This window comes from Chiloscyllium plagiosum, unplaced genomic scaffold (assembly GCF_037043375.1).
Source record: "Chiloscyllium plagiosum isolate Xiang-an unplaced genomic scaffold, Cpla_swu_hap1 HiC_scaffold_25, whole genome shotgun sequence".
NCBI lineage: Eukaryota > Metazoa > Chordata > Chondrichthyes > Orectolobiformes > Hemiscylliidae > Chiloscyllium > Chiloscyllium plagiosum.
The window spans coordinates 6,504,485-6,516,697 of NW_028270163.1; positions in this window are offsets into that span (position 1 = coordinate 6,504,485).

Here is a 12,213-nt window from a genome sequence, read left to right on the forward strand (position 1 = left end):
TGCCTGACCTGCTGCGCTTTTCCAGCAACATATTTTCCACTCTACATTTATCCCTGACTTATATATCTTTGAACATGATGGGTAATTTAGCATGGCCAAATCCACCTAACCTGCACATCTTTGGACTGTGGGAGGAAACCGGAGCACCCGGAGGAAACCCATGCAGTCACGAGGAGAACGTGCAAACTCCACACAGTCAGTCACCTGAGGCGGGAATCAAACCCAGTCCCTGGTGCTGTGAGGCAGCAGTGCTAACCACTGAGCTACCATGCCACTAGCTATAGAATCGTCGATCTGTACAGCATGGAAACAGATCTTTCAGACCAATGTGTCCATGCCGACCAGATATCCTAAATTAATCTAATCCCGTTTACCAGCACTTGACCCATATCCTTCTAAACCCTTCCTATTTATATGTCCATCCAGATATCTTTTGTAGTTGTACCAGCCTCCACCACTTCCTCTGGCAGCTCATTCCATACACATACCACCCTCTGCGTTAAAACGTTGCCCTTTAGGTCCCTTTTAAATCTTTCCCCTCTCGCTTTAAACCTGTGCCCTTTAGTTTTGAACTCCCCTAGCCTGGGAAAAGACTTTGTCTATTCACCCTACCCATGATTTTATAAACCTCTGTAGGGTCACCCTTCAGCCTCTGACGATTCAGTGAAAATAACCCCAGTCTATTCAGCATCCTCCTCCAGCTCAAACCCGCCAATTCTGGCAACAGCCTTTGATGGAAATCTCTCTTGAAACTGCTCATGTTTGAGAGACGGGAGAGCAGGGACTGAGAGATTCCCCTGAAAATAGTAGATCTGATATTAGATTAGTACTCCACGTTCCTTGTCATCAGCGTCTACCCACTCTGCGAATTCCCAGCACACGCTGGTCATGAACTCAAAAACATCTGACACATTTACGCGACATGACAGGCACGATTTTTGAGTGGGAGGTTTTTTTAACACAATAGACTAAAGAAGATAATCTATGTGACCGGCACAGGTATTTACAGTAGGTGTGGGACTCCCAGCACGAGGTTGTCATGATTTGATTTTGCCACACTGAGAGCGTGGGTTATACAGAAACAAAATTGCACTACCATTATTGTCTGCTTCATATTGAATTCGCGTGCAGCTAATCCGTGAGAGATGGAGACTGGGCGAATCTTAGCAGATCTGCAAAGAGGTAAAGGAAAATTGATGCACTCAAGCAGAACAGCTCTTATTTCCAAACCATTTTCTTTAACACAGCACAGGGGAGAACCGAGACTTCCTCTCGTCAAAGTATTTGTGATTTGACAAAAATGAGAAAAGGATGATTTTCCTCAATTGAGAGATACGAGTCATGTCGGAAAAAGGACATTTGTAAATAGGAAAGCTCTCCTTGGAATATCCATTGATGACAGGGTAGGGAGCTCGTGTTAAACAATGGAATAAAGCATCATGAGATCTGAAATACCAAGGCTCAGATACAGTGCTACATTATTCTATTTGCTAATACCCTTCCCCCCTCCTGTATTACTGTCTTGTTCAACATCCCTCCCCCTTGTCAGTCTGCATGAAACCTTTGTTGTCCGTTTCTGCATGTCTCTTCCTCTCCAGCATTGCTCCATGTTCCATTTTCCTATTTATTTTTGTGCTTCCACAAGCTACTTGTCTGAGGGTGGTCAGATAGTTTGAGTAGAGAGACGGTGATCAGTCAACCTGTTTCTCAAGATATGCAATGAGTGCATTTATGCCAAGCATCATCCATCGAAAAACAAGAGAGACAGTTCAGACAGACATTTGAAATAATTATGTGCTTTCTTGTTTAATAAAAGGATCACACTAAGCAGGCTTGCTGCTGTTCAGAGATGGGAATCTCTCATCTTTAGTGAGATGCAGGAAATTATTCAATGTATTTACTGTTTGTGACAGCTCAGGCCTGAATTTAACTGTGTATTACTGTAAGCAGATTAACAGATGGAAGAGTGCAGCATATTTGATCCAAGTCAGGAAGAAATATCTATCAGCTAATTATTCACATTGCATTTTCTTGGGTAACTTTAGCAATCTGTCTGACCTCTACTAACATTCCCACTTATCAAACTGTACACTCCTTTGTCCATCTCCCTGTGATACAGGAAGTTCCACAGTGTCCTTCCTCCTAATGGTCGAATTCTGAAGGAGTGTGACCAAAGCTAAAGGCCTGTACACTCCACCTGTTTTTCTTCCTTTTTCTTTCTACTTTTTTCCTTTTTTTTTAAAGTTTGTTTTTTACTTAGTCGTAGAGTCATACAGCAGGGCAACAGACCCTTCGGTCCAACCAGTCCATGCCAGCCATAATCCCAAACTAAACTGGTCCCACATGCCTGCACCTGGCCCATTCTCCCTCCAAACATTCATATTCATGTACTTATCCAAATGTTTCTTTAAACATTGTAACAGGTGCTAACTTAATACCTGGCTTGAGCAGGACAAACTTCGAGTCTATGTGTACGATATGCCTATTGTTTATATTATCACTGCTCTAGAGAAGATCAAGATAAGTTGCAACCTCAGCTATTTATCCCAGTGTTCTATGATGCCAACATAACGGGGCCATGCCTGCTTCTAAAGACACCTTAATAACACAAGTTCATTGTCTGCTCTTGGATCTCAGAACTGTGGAGTAAACAGTGACAGGCCACCTCCTTTTCCGAAATGCTGCCCTCAGAATTTCTGCCGTTTTCAAGAATTTACTCAAATGCCTACACCACGCAATTACTTCTGTGCTGATTTTTCACTTGAACTTCCCCTCCCACTCCAAATGTTGGGTTACCTCAAGTGTTACCACACCAACCTTTCCGGGGCTGTGGGGGAAGCGGGGGAAGGGGGAGGTGGGGAAAGAAAGAGAGGTGGGGAGGTAAGGTGAGGGGTGTGAAGGGCAAGAGTGGGGGAGGAAGGAGAAGTGGAAGGTGAGGGACCAGAGGGTGAGGGTCGAGAGGACGAGAGTGCAAGGTGGGGTGAGGGTGAGAAGGGAGAGGGCGTGAGGAGGTAGGATGAGGAGGTGAGAAAGAGGGAGGAGGGGAAGGGGGAGCTGGGAGACGGTGTGGGGAAGGAGGGGGGAAAGAGTGAGGTGGGAGGAGAGGGAGGGGGCCGAGAGAGTGAGGGGGAAGAGATGGTGGTACTGGGAGGGGCAGAGAAGGGGGAGAGGGAGGGGCAAAGAGTGGCAGAGGGAGGGAGAGTGAAAGGGAGAGTGGGGGAGATGGAGTGGGAGTGAGAGAGGGGTAGTTAGGGGGAGATTGAGAGAGGGGGAGAATCATCACCAGAGAGACAGAGAATCATTACTATGCAATTCTCAATTCCCTCCAAAGAGAGCATGTCTTGTGCAGATGTCACACTCTGATTTGGAGGGATTCTAGATCGATTTATTTTAGGATGATGCTGCCATTAAAAGTTGTAATAATTCATTACTGTTTTCAATAATCATTATTAGAATGCACATCATCAAGGGCCGAAGGGCCTGCTAATGTGCTGTACTGTTCTATGTTCTATATTCTAATTCAGGCAGTGTGTATAGCCACAATGATGCATCCCCACATAAGCCAGTTAATGGAGATCGGTGGAAGGCGACCAATTGTCACACAGTAACTGGGAAAGATGGACTGCAGTGTGTTGGGGAGGGACAAATACCAGCACTGCCAAGAAGAACACAGATTTAACTAGCATCCCAACTGGCTCATTCCCAGCTGAGTAGATCTGTGGGATAGTCAGAAGAGTTAAATCTTTGGACTGCCACAAGCTAACAAAAACACGGAGGAAACTAATCAGGAAAAGAGAGAGAGAGAGAGAGATAGCAACGTGTTTGTTAGTTCCTGAGCAATAAGTTCAAACAAGTTTTTTATTTAGTGTTAGTGAGATGTGGGCATGAAAATTGGGGGCAATGCATAATGTGGCAAAAGCTGGCTAACAACATACAATCTGTACAAAAGGAGAATCTGCCAGTGTTGCCTGAACCAAGTTAGTATTTTGTTAGTGATTGGATTGTAAGGATAATCAAAATCCATTTCCGGGAAGACCAGGCCAGTTAGAAGATCCATCGACAAGCTTAAACTTCGAACAGAAAGCCTTGGTACGGTGTAATGAGAGGCCTATCACTTCACTGAACACAACAAAGCAGGGAATTTAAATGCAAAATTTAAATGCATTCAAATGAATGATCAAAGACAACCTCAATGTTTGAGACACTGTGATGTAAAACGAGACAGTTGTTTTTTTCTTTCAAAAAATGAGGTAAAGAGGATTTACACCCAACTCTAATCTCTCAAATTATCAACTCATGCAGCCAGCATGACAATATTGTCCAATAGATCAGAGGAAAGGGAAGTCTCCCTGGTGTCTGACCCCACCATGATGACTCCTATACTGGGAGTGAAAGGCTGAATGCCTGTGGCCATGTTGTGCCGTTGTAGAGCCAGCAGCAGTGACAGAGTTGCGGCCTCATCGGGGTCTGGTTTCTGGTAGTGTCTGGGGCCCCAGAATGGGGACTTTAGCAGTCAGCAGCTCGTTGTGGCCCAGAGCTTGGCAACTGCTGTGGGGCCTGGATCAGGAGGTTGACGGTTGGAGATGTTATGGGCCAAGTCATACCCCCTCAAAACATTTCAATGGCCAGAGCATTGAGTACAGGAGTTGGGAGGTCATGTTGCGGCTGTGCAGGACATTGGTTAGGCCATTTTTGGAATATTGGATGCAATTCTGGTCTCCTTCCTATCGGAAGGATGTTGTGAAACTTGAAAGAATTCAGAAAAGATTTACAAGGATGTTGCCAGGGTTGAAGGATTTGAGCTATAGGGAGAGGCTGACAGGCTGGGGCTGTTTTCCCTGGAGCATTGGAGGCTGAGGGGTGACTTTAAAGAGGTTTATAAAATCATGAGGGGCATGGATAGGATAAATAGACAAAATCTCTTCCTTGGGCTAGGGGAGTCCAGAACTAGAGGGCATAGGTTTAGGGTGAGAGGGAAAAGATATAAAAGAGACCTACGGGGCAAGATTTTCACGCAGAGGGTGGTACATGTATGGAATGAGCTTCCAGAATAAGTGGTGGAGGCTGGTACAATTGCAACATTTAAAAGGCATCTGGATGGGTAGATGAACAGGAAGGGTTTAGAAGGATATGGGTTGGGTGCTGGCAGGTGGGATGAGGTTGGGTTGGGATATCTGGTCGGCATGGACGAGTTGGACGGGAGGGCCTGTTTCTGTGCTGTACATCTCTATGACTCTAAAAAAAAACAAATTGAGAATAACATAACCAAGTCGAAACCCAATGAACCCTATCATGACTTAACAATGCGGTTCCAAATACTTACAACATCCCATAAACACCCCTTGGCAACAAGGTAATTTAAAACATAGGTTTTTACAGGAGAGACTGCAGAGAGAGAGAGAGGATCAGCATAGAGCTGTTTCTTTGGGTCCAGCAGTTTCTCTGGGTTCCCGGCTAAGTCTGACCCCACAGCTCTAAACAGACAGACAGCTAAAACCCAACCAAACCAAACCAAACCAAACCAAACCAAACTGGAGAGAAGCTGAGCTAGGAGAATGGGACACTCCCCTTTCTTTGTCCAAGTTTTTTTTAAACTTGAAAGCCTTTTGCCTGAGGCAGTATCTGTTAGCTATCATCAAATTGGCCCTAATACCTATCCAAACCAGACACATCGGAACCTCTGCGTTTGTGACCCCTCTTAAAAAAAAAACAAGGACAGAATAACCTTGTCAAAGGAGCAGCATCCTCACAGACACCAAGCCACACATGGGAAGAGCAAGCCTAATGCAGTGGTCAGGCTCTGTGCCAAGGCAACGTGGGGACAGGGGGGCCAAGGCAGAGGAGATCAAACCCTTGTAGGGAGTGCGAGCCCAGCATGACTAAGCACTTAAATCTTTAACTTTGTTTCTTTATTTTTCTACTTAATAACCAGAAGGACCGCAATGTTAAATTTTTTAATTTGTTTCTTTATTAGTCCACTTTATGCCGATGATTTTGTAGCTAGATACCTCTATACCTAAGATGGCACCGTGAATGGCACCTTTGTACACTTTTAACCATACTCCTTATCCCTGAATCCGAGCATGCATGACAACAAAATGTAACTAGGAGAAAGTGAGGACTGCAGATGCTGGAGATCAGAGCTGAAAAATGTGTTGCTGGAAAAGCGAATGAGTCATTCCTAAAGAAGGACTTATGCTCCTTGGATGCTGCCTGACCTGCTGCACTTTTCCAGCAACACATTTTTCAACAAAACCTAACTCCAATTCTATTAGATACACAATAATAAAACCAATAGGGACTTGAAGAGAATTGTCTTTCCCCGGTGCTCGGTTGAAACATAGAGTCCACTACCGCTGGCAGTAGTTGAGGCAAATTGTACAGATGTATGATAAAAAAGGAGAGAAATAACAGTTGAATTTAGAAAGAATGGATACTGGTCTGAGTCACCCTGTTCACGTGAAAGTGAGACTCCACAATGACAAGGCAGTTCATTTCCCGGTTCTACTGTGTTTCTTTACTGATCAGACTTGGGGAAATAAATAACAGCATCTTAAAAAGTGTCGATATTACTAAGGGGGAGGTGCTGGACATCCTAAAACACATAAAGGTGGATAAATCCCCAGGACCTGATCAGGTGTACCCTAGAACTCTGTGGGAAGCTAGAGAAGTGATTGCTGGGCCTCTTGCTGAGATATTTGTATCATCGATAGTCACAGGTGAGGTGCTGGAAGACTGGAGGTTGGCAAACGTGGTACCACTGTTTAAGAAGGGCGGTAAAGACAAGCCAGGGAACTATAGACCAGTGAGCCTGACCTTGGTGGTGGGCAAGTTGTTGGAGGGAATCCTGAGGGACAGGATGTACATGTATTTGGAAAGACAAGGACTGATTAGGGATAGAAATCATGTCTCACAAACTTGATTGAGTTTCAAAGTAACAAAGAGGATTGATGAGGGGAGAGTGGTGGACATGATCTATGTGGACTTCAGTAAGGCATTTGACAAGGTTCCACAAGATAGACTGGTGAACAAGGTTTGATCTCATGGAATACAGGGAGAACTAGCCATTTATATACAAAATTGGCTCAAAGGTAGAAGACAGAGGGTGGTGGTGGAGGGTTGTTTTTCAAACTGGAGGCCTGTGCCCAGTGGCGTGCCACAAGGATCGGTGCTGGGTCCACTACCTTTCATCATTTACATAAGTGATTTTGCTGTGAACATAAGAGGTATAATTAGTAAGGTTGCAAATGACACCAAAATTGGTGGTACAGTGATCAGCACTGATGGCATCAGAGTTCTGAGGATGGCCACTCAACCTGAAACATTAACTCTGATTTCTCTCCATAGAAACTACAAGACCTGTTGAGCTTTTCAAGCTATTTTTGTTCTTGGTTCAAGCTTCAACTTTGCCTGGTGGACCATCAACTTGAGAAAGAGATACTTTGATCTTTCCAAAGTCTGCTGGTTGTCCAGTTCAAGGAGGTTGCCTTAACCCAGTGTTGCAGATTGGTGCATTCCAAGATCCAGAACTAACTGTTGAGGGATGCACTAAAGCTTCAGATAGCCACCACAGGTGGCACGCAGTGGGAGAAACTTACTGTCCACAGCCTTTCTGCCCCATACTACAGTGAATGTGTGGAACCCCACGAGTAGTGTGTCTGACAAGAAACATACATTGTCAATATCAAGAGCATTGAAATTGCATTCAGACACTTCAAAGTGAAGTTTACTTCTGATGCATTTTCTGTAGTTTTTAAATTGAAATGTTTTATCCTTGAGCTCTACGCCTGATATGAAATGGATATTAGATTAGATCAGATTCCCTACAGTGTGGAAACAGGCCCTTCGGCCCAACAAGTCCACACCGACCCTCCAAAGAGCAACCCACCCAGACCCATTCCACTATGTTCACCCCTTCACCTAACACTATGGGCAATTTAGCATGGCCAATTCACCTAACCTGCACATCTTTGGACTGTGGGAGGAAACTGGAGCACCCGGAGGAAACCCATGCAGACACGGGGAGAACTCCACCCAGACAGTCGCCTGAGGCGGGAATTGAACCCGGATCTTTGGCGCTGTGAGGCAGCATTGTGCCACCGTGCTGCCCATAAATAAATATCTAGACAATTACAATCATATTGCAGCACAAAGCGAGGAACATGCTATATGGAAACAAGTTAGATTTTGTTACACCTTATGTAATTTTCAAGTTTGCAAATTTTGTGAAAAAAGAATAGTTTTGGGGAAAAGAAATGATGGGCAAATCTCATTGAATTGAATTGAATTCAGTTCATTGTCATGTGCTCCCGTGAGTACAGTGAAACGTTTACAAGTTGACACGGAGCCATCTTAGGTACAAAGGTACAGATCTTTAAGCAAAAATTCTTAGGAAAAAGGATCAGAAGAATAAAGAAATGAAAGTTCCCGCATGGAGTCTCAGACTGACTAAAGCTGCCACCGGGTGGCCCAGACCGATGCTGACAAAAACTATCACAGAAGCTACCAGAAGGAATCCCAGGCTGAGCCAGACTAACCATGATGCAACAAAGATGCTGCCGACGTCACAAGGAAAACCCATTTCATCTTCACCCCCTGCCGGAACAGGCATGAGGAATGGTTCAATCCACCCCATATTCTTTGTTGCGGCAGCCTACCAGAACCCCCTTCCCCAGCTGAAGGTGAGATGAACTTAATGTTGAGCTAACCCTAGGACCGCCTCGACAATGCAGAAGCTGTTAGGAATCCAAATTTGCCTCCAACATCACTGCCATAAGTCCCTGCAGCCAGGCCTACTTGCGTTTGTGTAGCCAGGCCTACATGGGTCAGTACAGCCGGGCCTACTTGGGTCAGTACAGCCAGGTCTACTCGAGTCTGTGCAGCCGGGCCAGCTCAGATCAGTACAGCCAGGCCTACTTGGATCAAAGCAGCCGGGCCTACTCAGATTAGTACTGCCAGGTCTACTTGAGTCTGTGCTGCCAGGCCAACTCGGATCAAAACAGCCAGGCCTATTTGAGTCTGTGCAGTCGGGCCTACTTGGATCAAAGCTGCTGAGTCTACTCAAGTCTGTGCAGTTGGGCCTTCTCAGGTCAGTACAGCTGGGCCAACTCAAATCTGTGCAACCAGGCCTTCTTGGATCAGTACAACAGGGTTTACTCAAGTCTGTGCGGCTGGCCTACTCGAATCTGTGCAGCTGGGCCTATTTGGGTCTGTGCAGCTGGGCCAACTTGGATCAGTTCAGCTGGGTCTACTCGGTTCTGTGCAGCCAGGCCTAATTGGATCAGTGTAGCTGGGCCTAATCAGGTCTGTGCAGCCTGGCCTACTCGAATCAATGCAGCTGGGCTTATGCAAATCTGTGCAGCTGGGCTTATGCAAATCTGTGCAGCTGGGCCTACTCAGATCAGTGCTGCTGGGCTTACTCAGATCAGTGCAGCTGGGCCTACTCGAGACTATGCATCCGGGCCTACTTGGATGAGCATAGCTGGGCCTACTCGAATCAGTGCAAGCAGGCCTTCTCGGGTCAGTACACCTGGGCCTACTCGGATCAGTGCAGCCGGGCCTTCTCGGGTTAGTGCAGCCGGGCCTACTCAGATCAGTGCAGTCGGGCCGACTCGGATCAGTGCAGCCGGGCCTTCTCGGGTCAGTACAGCTGGGCTTACTCAGATCAGTGCAGCCGGGCCTACTCAGATCATTGCAGCCAGGCCTACTCGAATCAATGCAGCTGGGCCTAAGCAAATCTGTGCAGCTGGATCTACTCAGATCAGTGCAGCTAGGCCTGCTCGGATCAGTGAGGCTGAGCCTACTCGGATCAGTGCAGCCTGGCCTACGCACATGTGTACAGCTGGGCCTACTCAGATCAGTGCAGCTGGGCCTATGCAAATCTGTGCAGCTGGGCCTACTGGGATCAGTGCAGCTGGGCCTACTCAAATCTATACAGCTGGGCCTACTCAAATCTATACAGCTGGGCCTACTCAGATCAGTGCAGCCAGGCCTTCTCAGATCAGTGCAGCTGGACTTACTCAGATCAGTGCAGCCGGGCCTACTCAGATTAGTGTAGCTGGGCCTACGGAAATCTGTGCAGCCGGCCCTACTCGGATCAGTGCAGCTGGGCCTACACAAATCTGTGCAGCTGGACCTACTCAGATCAGTGCAGCTGGGCTTACTCAGATCAGTGAGGCTGGGCCTCCATGGATCGGTGTAGCCAGGCCTAATCAGATCAGTGCAGCCAGGCCTACTCGAATCAATGCAGCTGGGCTTATGCAAATCTGTGCAGCTGGGCCTACTCAGATCTATGCAGCTGGGCCTACTCAGATCAGTGCAGCTGGGCCTACTCAGATCAGTGCTGCCGGGCCTACCCGAGACTATGCATCCGGGCCTACTTGGATGAGCACGGCTGGGCCTACTCGAATCAGTGCACGCAGGCCTTCTCGGGTCAGTACAGCTGGGCCTACTCGGATCAGTGCAGCTGGGCCTTCTCGGGTCAGTACAGCTGGGCCTACTCGGATCAGTGCAGCCAGGCCTACTCGGATCAGTGCAGCCGGGCCTTTTCGGGTCAGTACAGCTGGGCCTACTCAGATCAGTGCACACAGGCCTTCTCGGGTCAGTACAGCTGGGCCTACTTGGATCAATGCAGCCGGGCCTACTCGGATCAGTGCAGCCAGGCCTTCTCGGATTAGTACAGCTGGGCCTACTTGGATCAGTGCAGCTGGGCCTAATCGGATCAGTGCAGCCGGGCCTTCTCGGGTCAGTACAGCTGGGCCTACTCGGATCAGTGCACGCGGGCCTACTCGGATCAGTGCAGCCGGGCCTACTCGAATTAGTGCAGCTGGGCCTACTCGGATCAGTGCAGCCGGGCCTTCTCGGGTCAGTACAGCTGGGCTTACTCGGCTAAGTGCAGCTGGGCCTACTCAGATCAGTGCAGCTGGGCCTAACTGAATTAGTGCAGCCAGGCCTTCTCAGAACAGTGCAGCCCTGTCTACTCAGATGAGTGCAGCTGGGCCAACTTGAATCTGTGCAGCTGGGTATACTTGGATCAGTGCAGCCGGGCCTACTTGGTTCGGTGCATCCGGGCCTACTTGGATCAATGCAACTGGGCCTACTTGAATCTGTGCAGCTGGGTATACTTGGATCAGTGCAGCCGGGCCTACTCGGTTCAGTGTATCTGGGCCTACTTGGATCAATGCAACTGGGCCTACTTGAATCTGTGCTGTTGGGCCTACTCAAGTCCATGCTGCAGGGCCTACTTGAATTGTACTGTTGGGTCTATTCAAGATTGCGCTTTTGGGCCTACTTAAGTCTGCATTGTTACGCCTTCTTGAATTCATGCTGCTGGGCCTAATCAAGTCTGCGCTGATGGGCCTGCTCGAGACCATGCTGCTCGGTCTATTCAAGTCCGCACTACTGGGCCTACTCGAGTCTACACTGTTGGGCATGCTTGAGTCCATGCTGTTGGGCTTACTCAAGTCCGTGCTGCTTGGTCTTCTACTGTCTGCACTGTGGGCATACTTGAGTCCACACTATTCAGCCTACTTGAGTCTGCACTGCTGGGCCTCCTTGGGTCTGTGCTGCTGAGCCTACTCGAAATTGTGCTGCTGGGCCTACTTGATTATGCATTGTTGGGCCTAGTCAAGTCCATGTTGCTGGATCTATTCGAGTCTGCACTCTGGACCTACCTGGTCTGTGCTGTTGGGCCTACCCGAGTCTGTGTTGCTAGGCCTACTTGAGTCTATGCTGCTGGCTAGCAGCACGAATCTGAGTCGGCTCAGCAGTGCTGACTTGAGTAGACTGAGCAACACGGACTTGAGTAGGACCAACAACGCAATCTTGAGTAGGCCCAGCAGCGCAGGCCCAAGGAGGCCCAGCAGTGTGGACTCGAGTAAGTCCAATAGCGTGGATTCAAGAAGGCCCAGCATCACCGACTCAAGTAGGCCCAGCAACGTGAACCCAAGTATGCCTAACAGCATGGACTTGAGTAGGCCCAACTGCGCAATCTTGAGTTGGTCAATCTATTCAAGTCCGCACTTCTGGGCCGACTCGACTCCATACTGCAGGGACTACTCCAGTCTATGCTATTTGGCCTACATGAGTCCACACTACTGGGCCTACTTGGGTCCACGCTGTTAGGCCTACTCGAGTCTGTGCTGCTGTGCCTACTCGAGATTGTGCATTTATGCCTACTCAAATCTGTGCTGTTAGGCCTATTTTGGTTCGCGC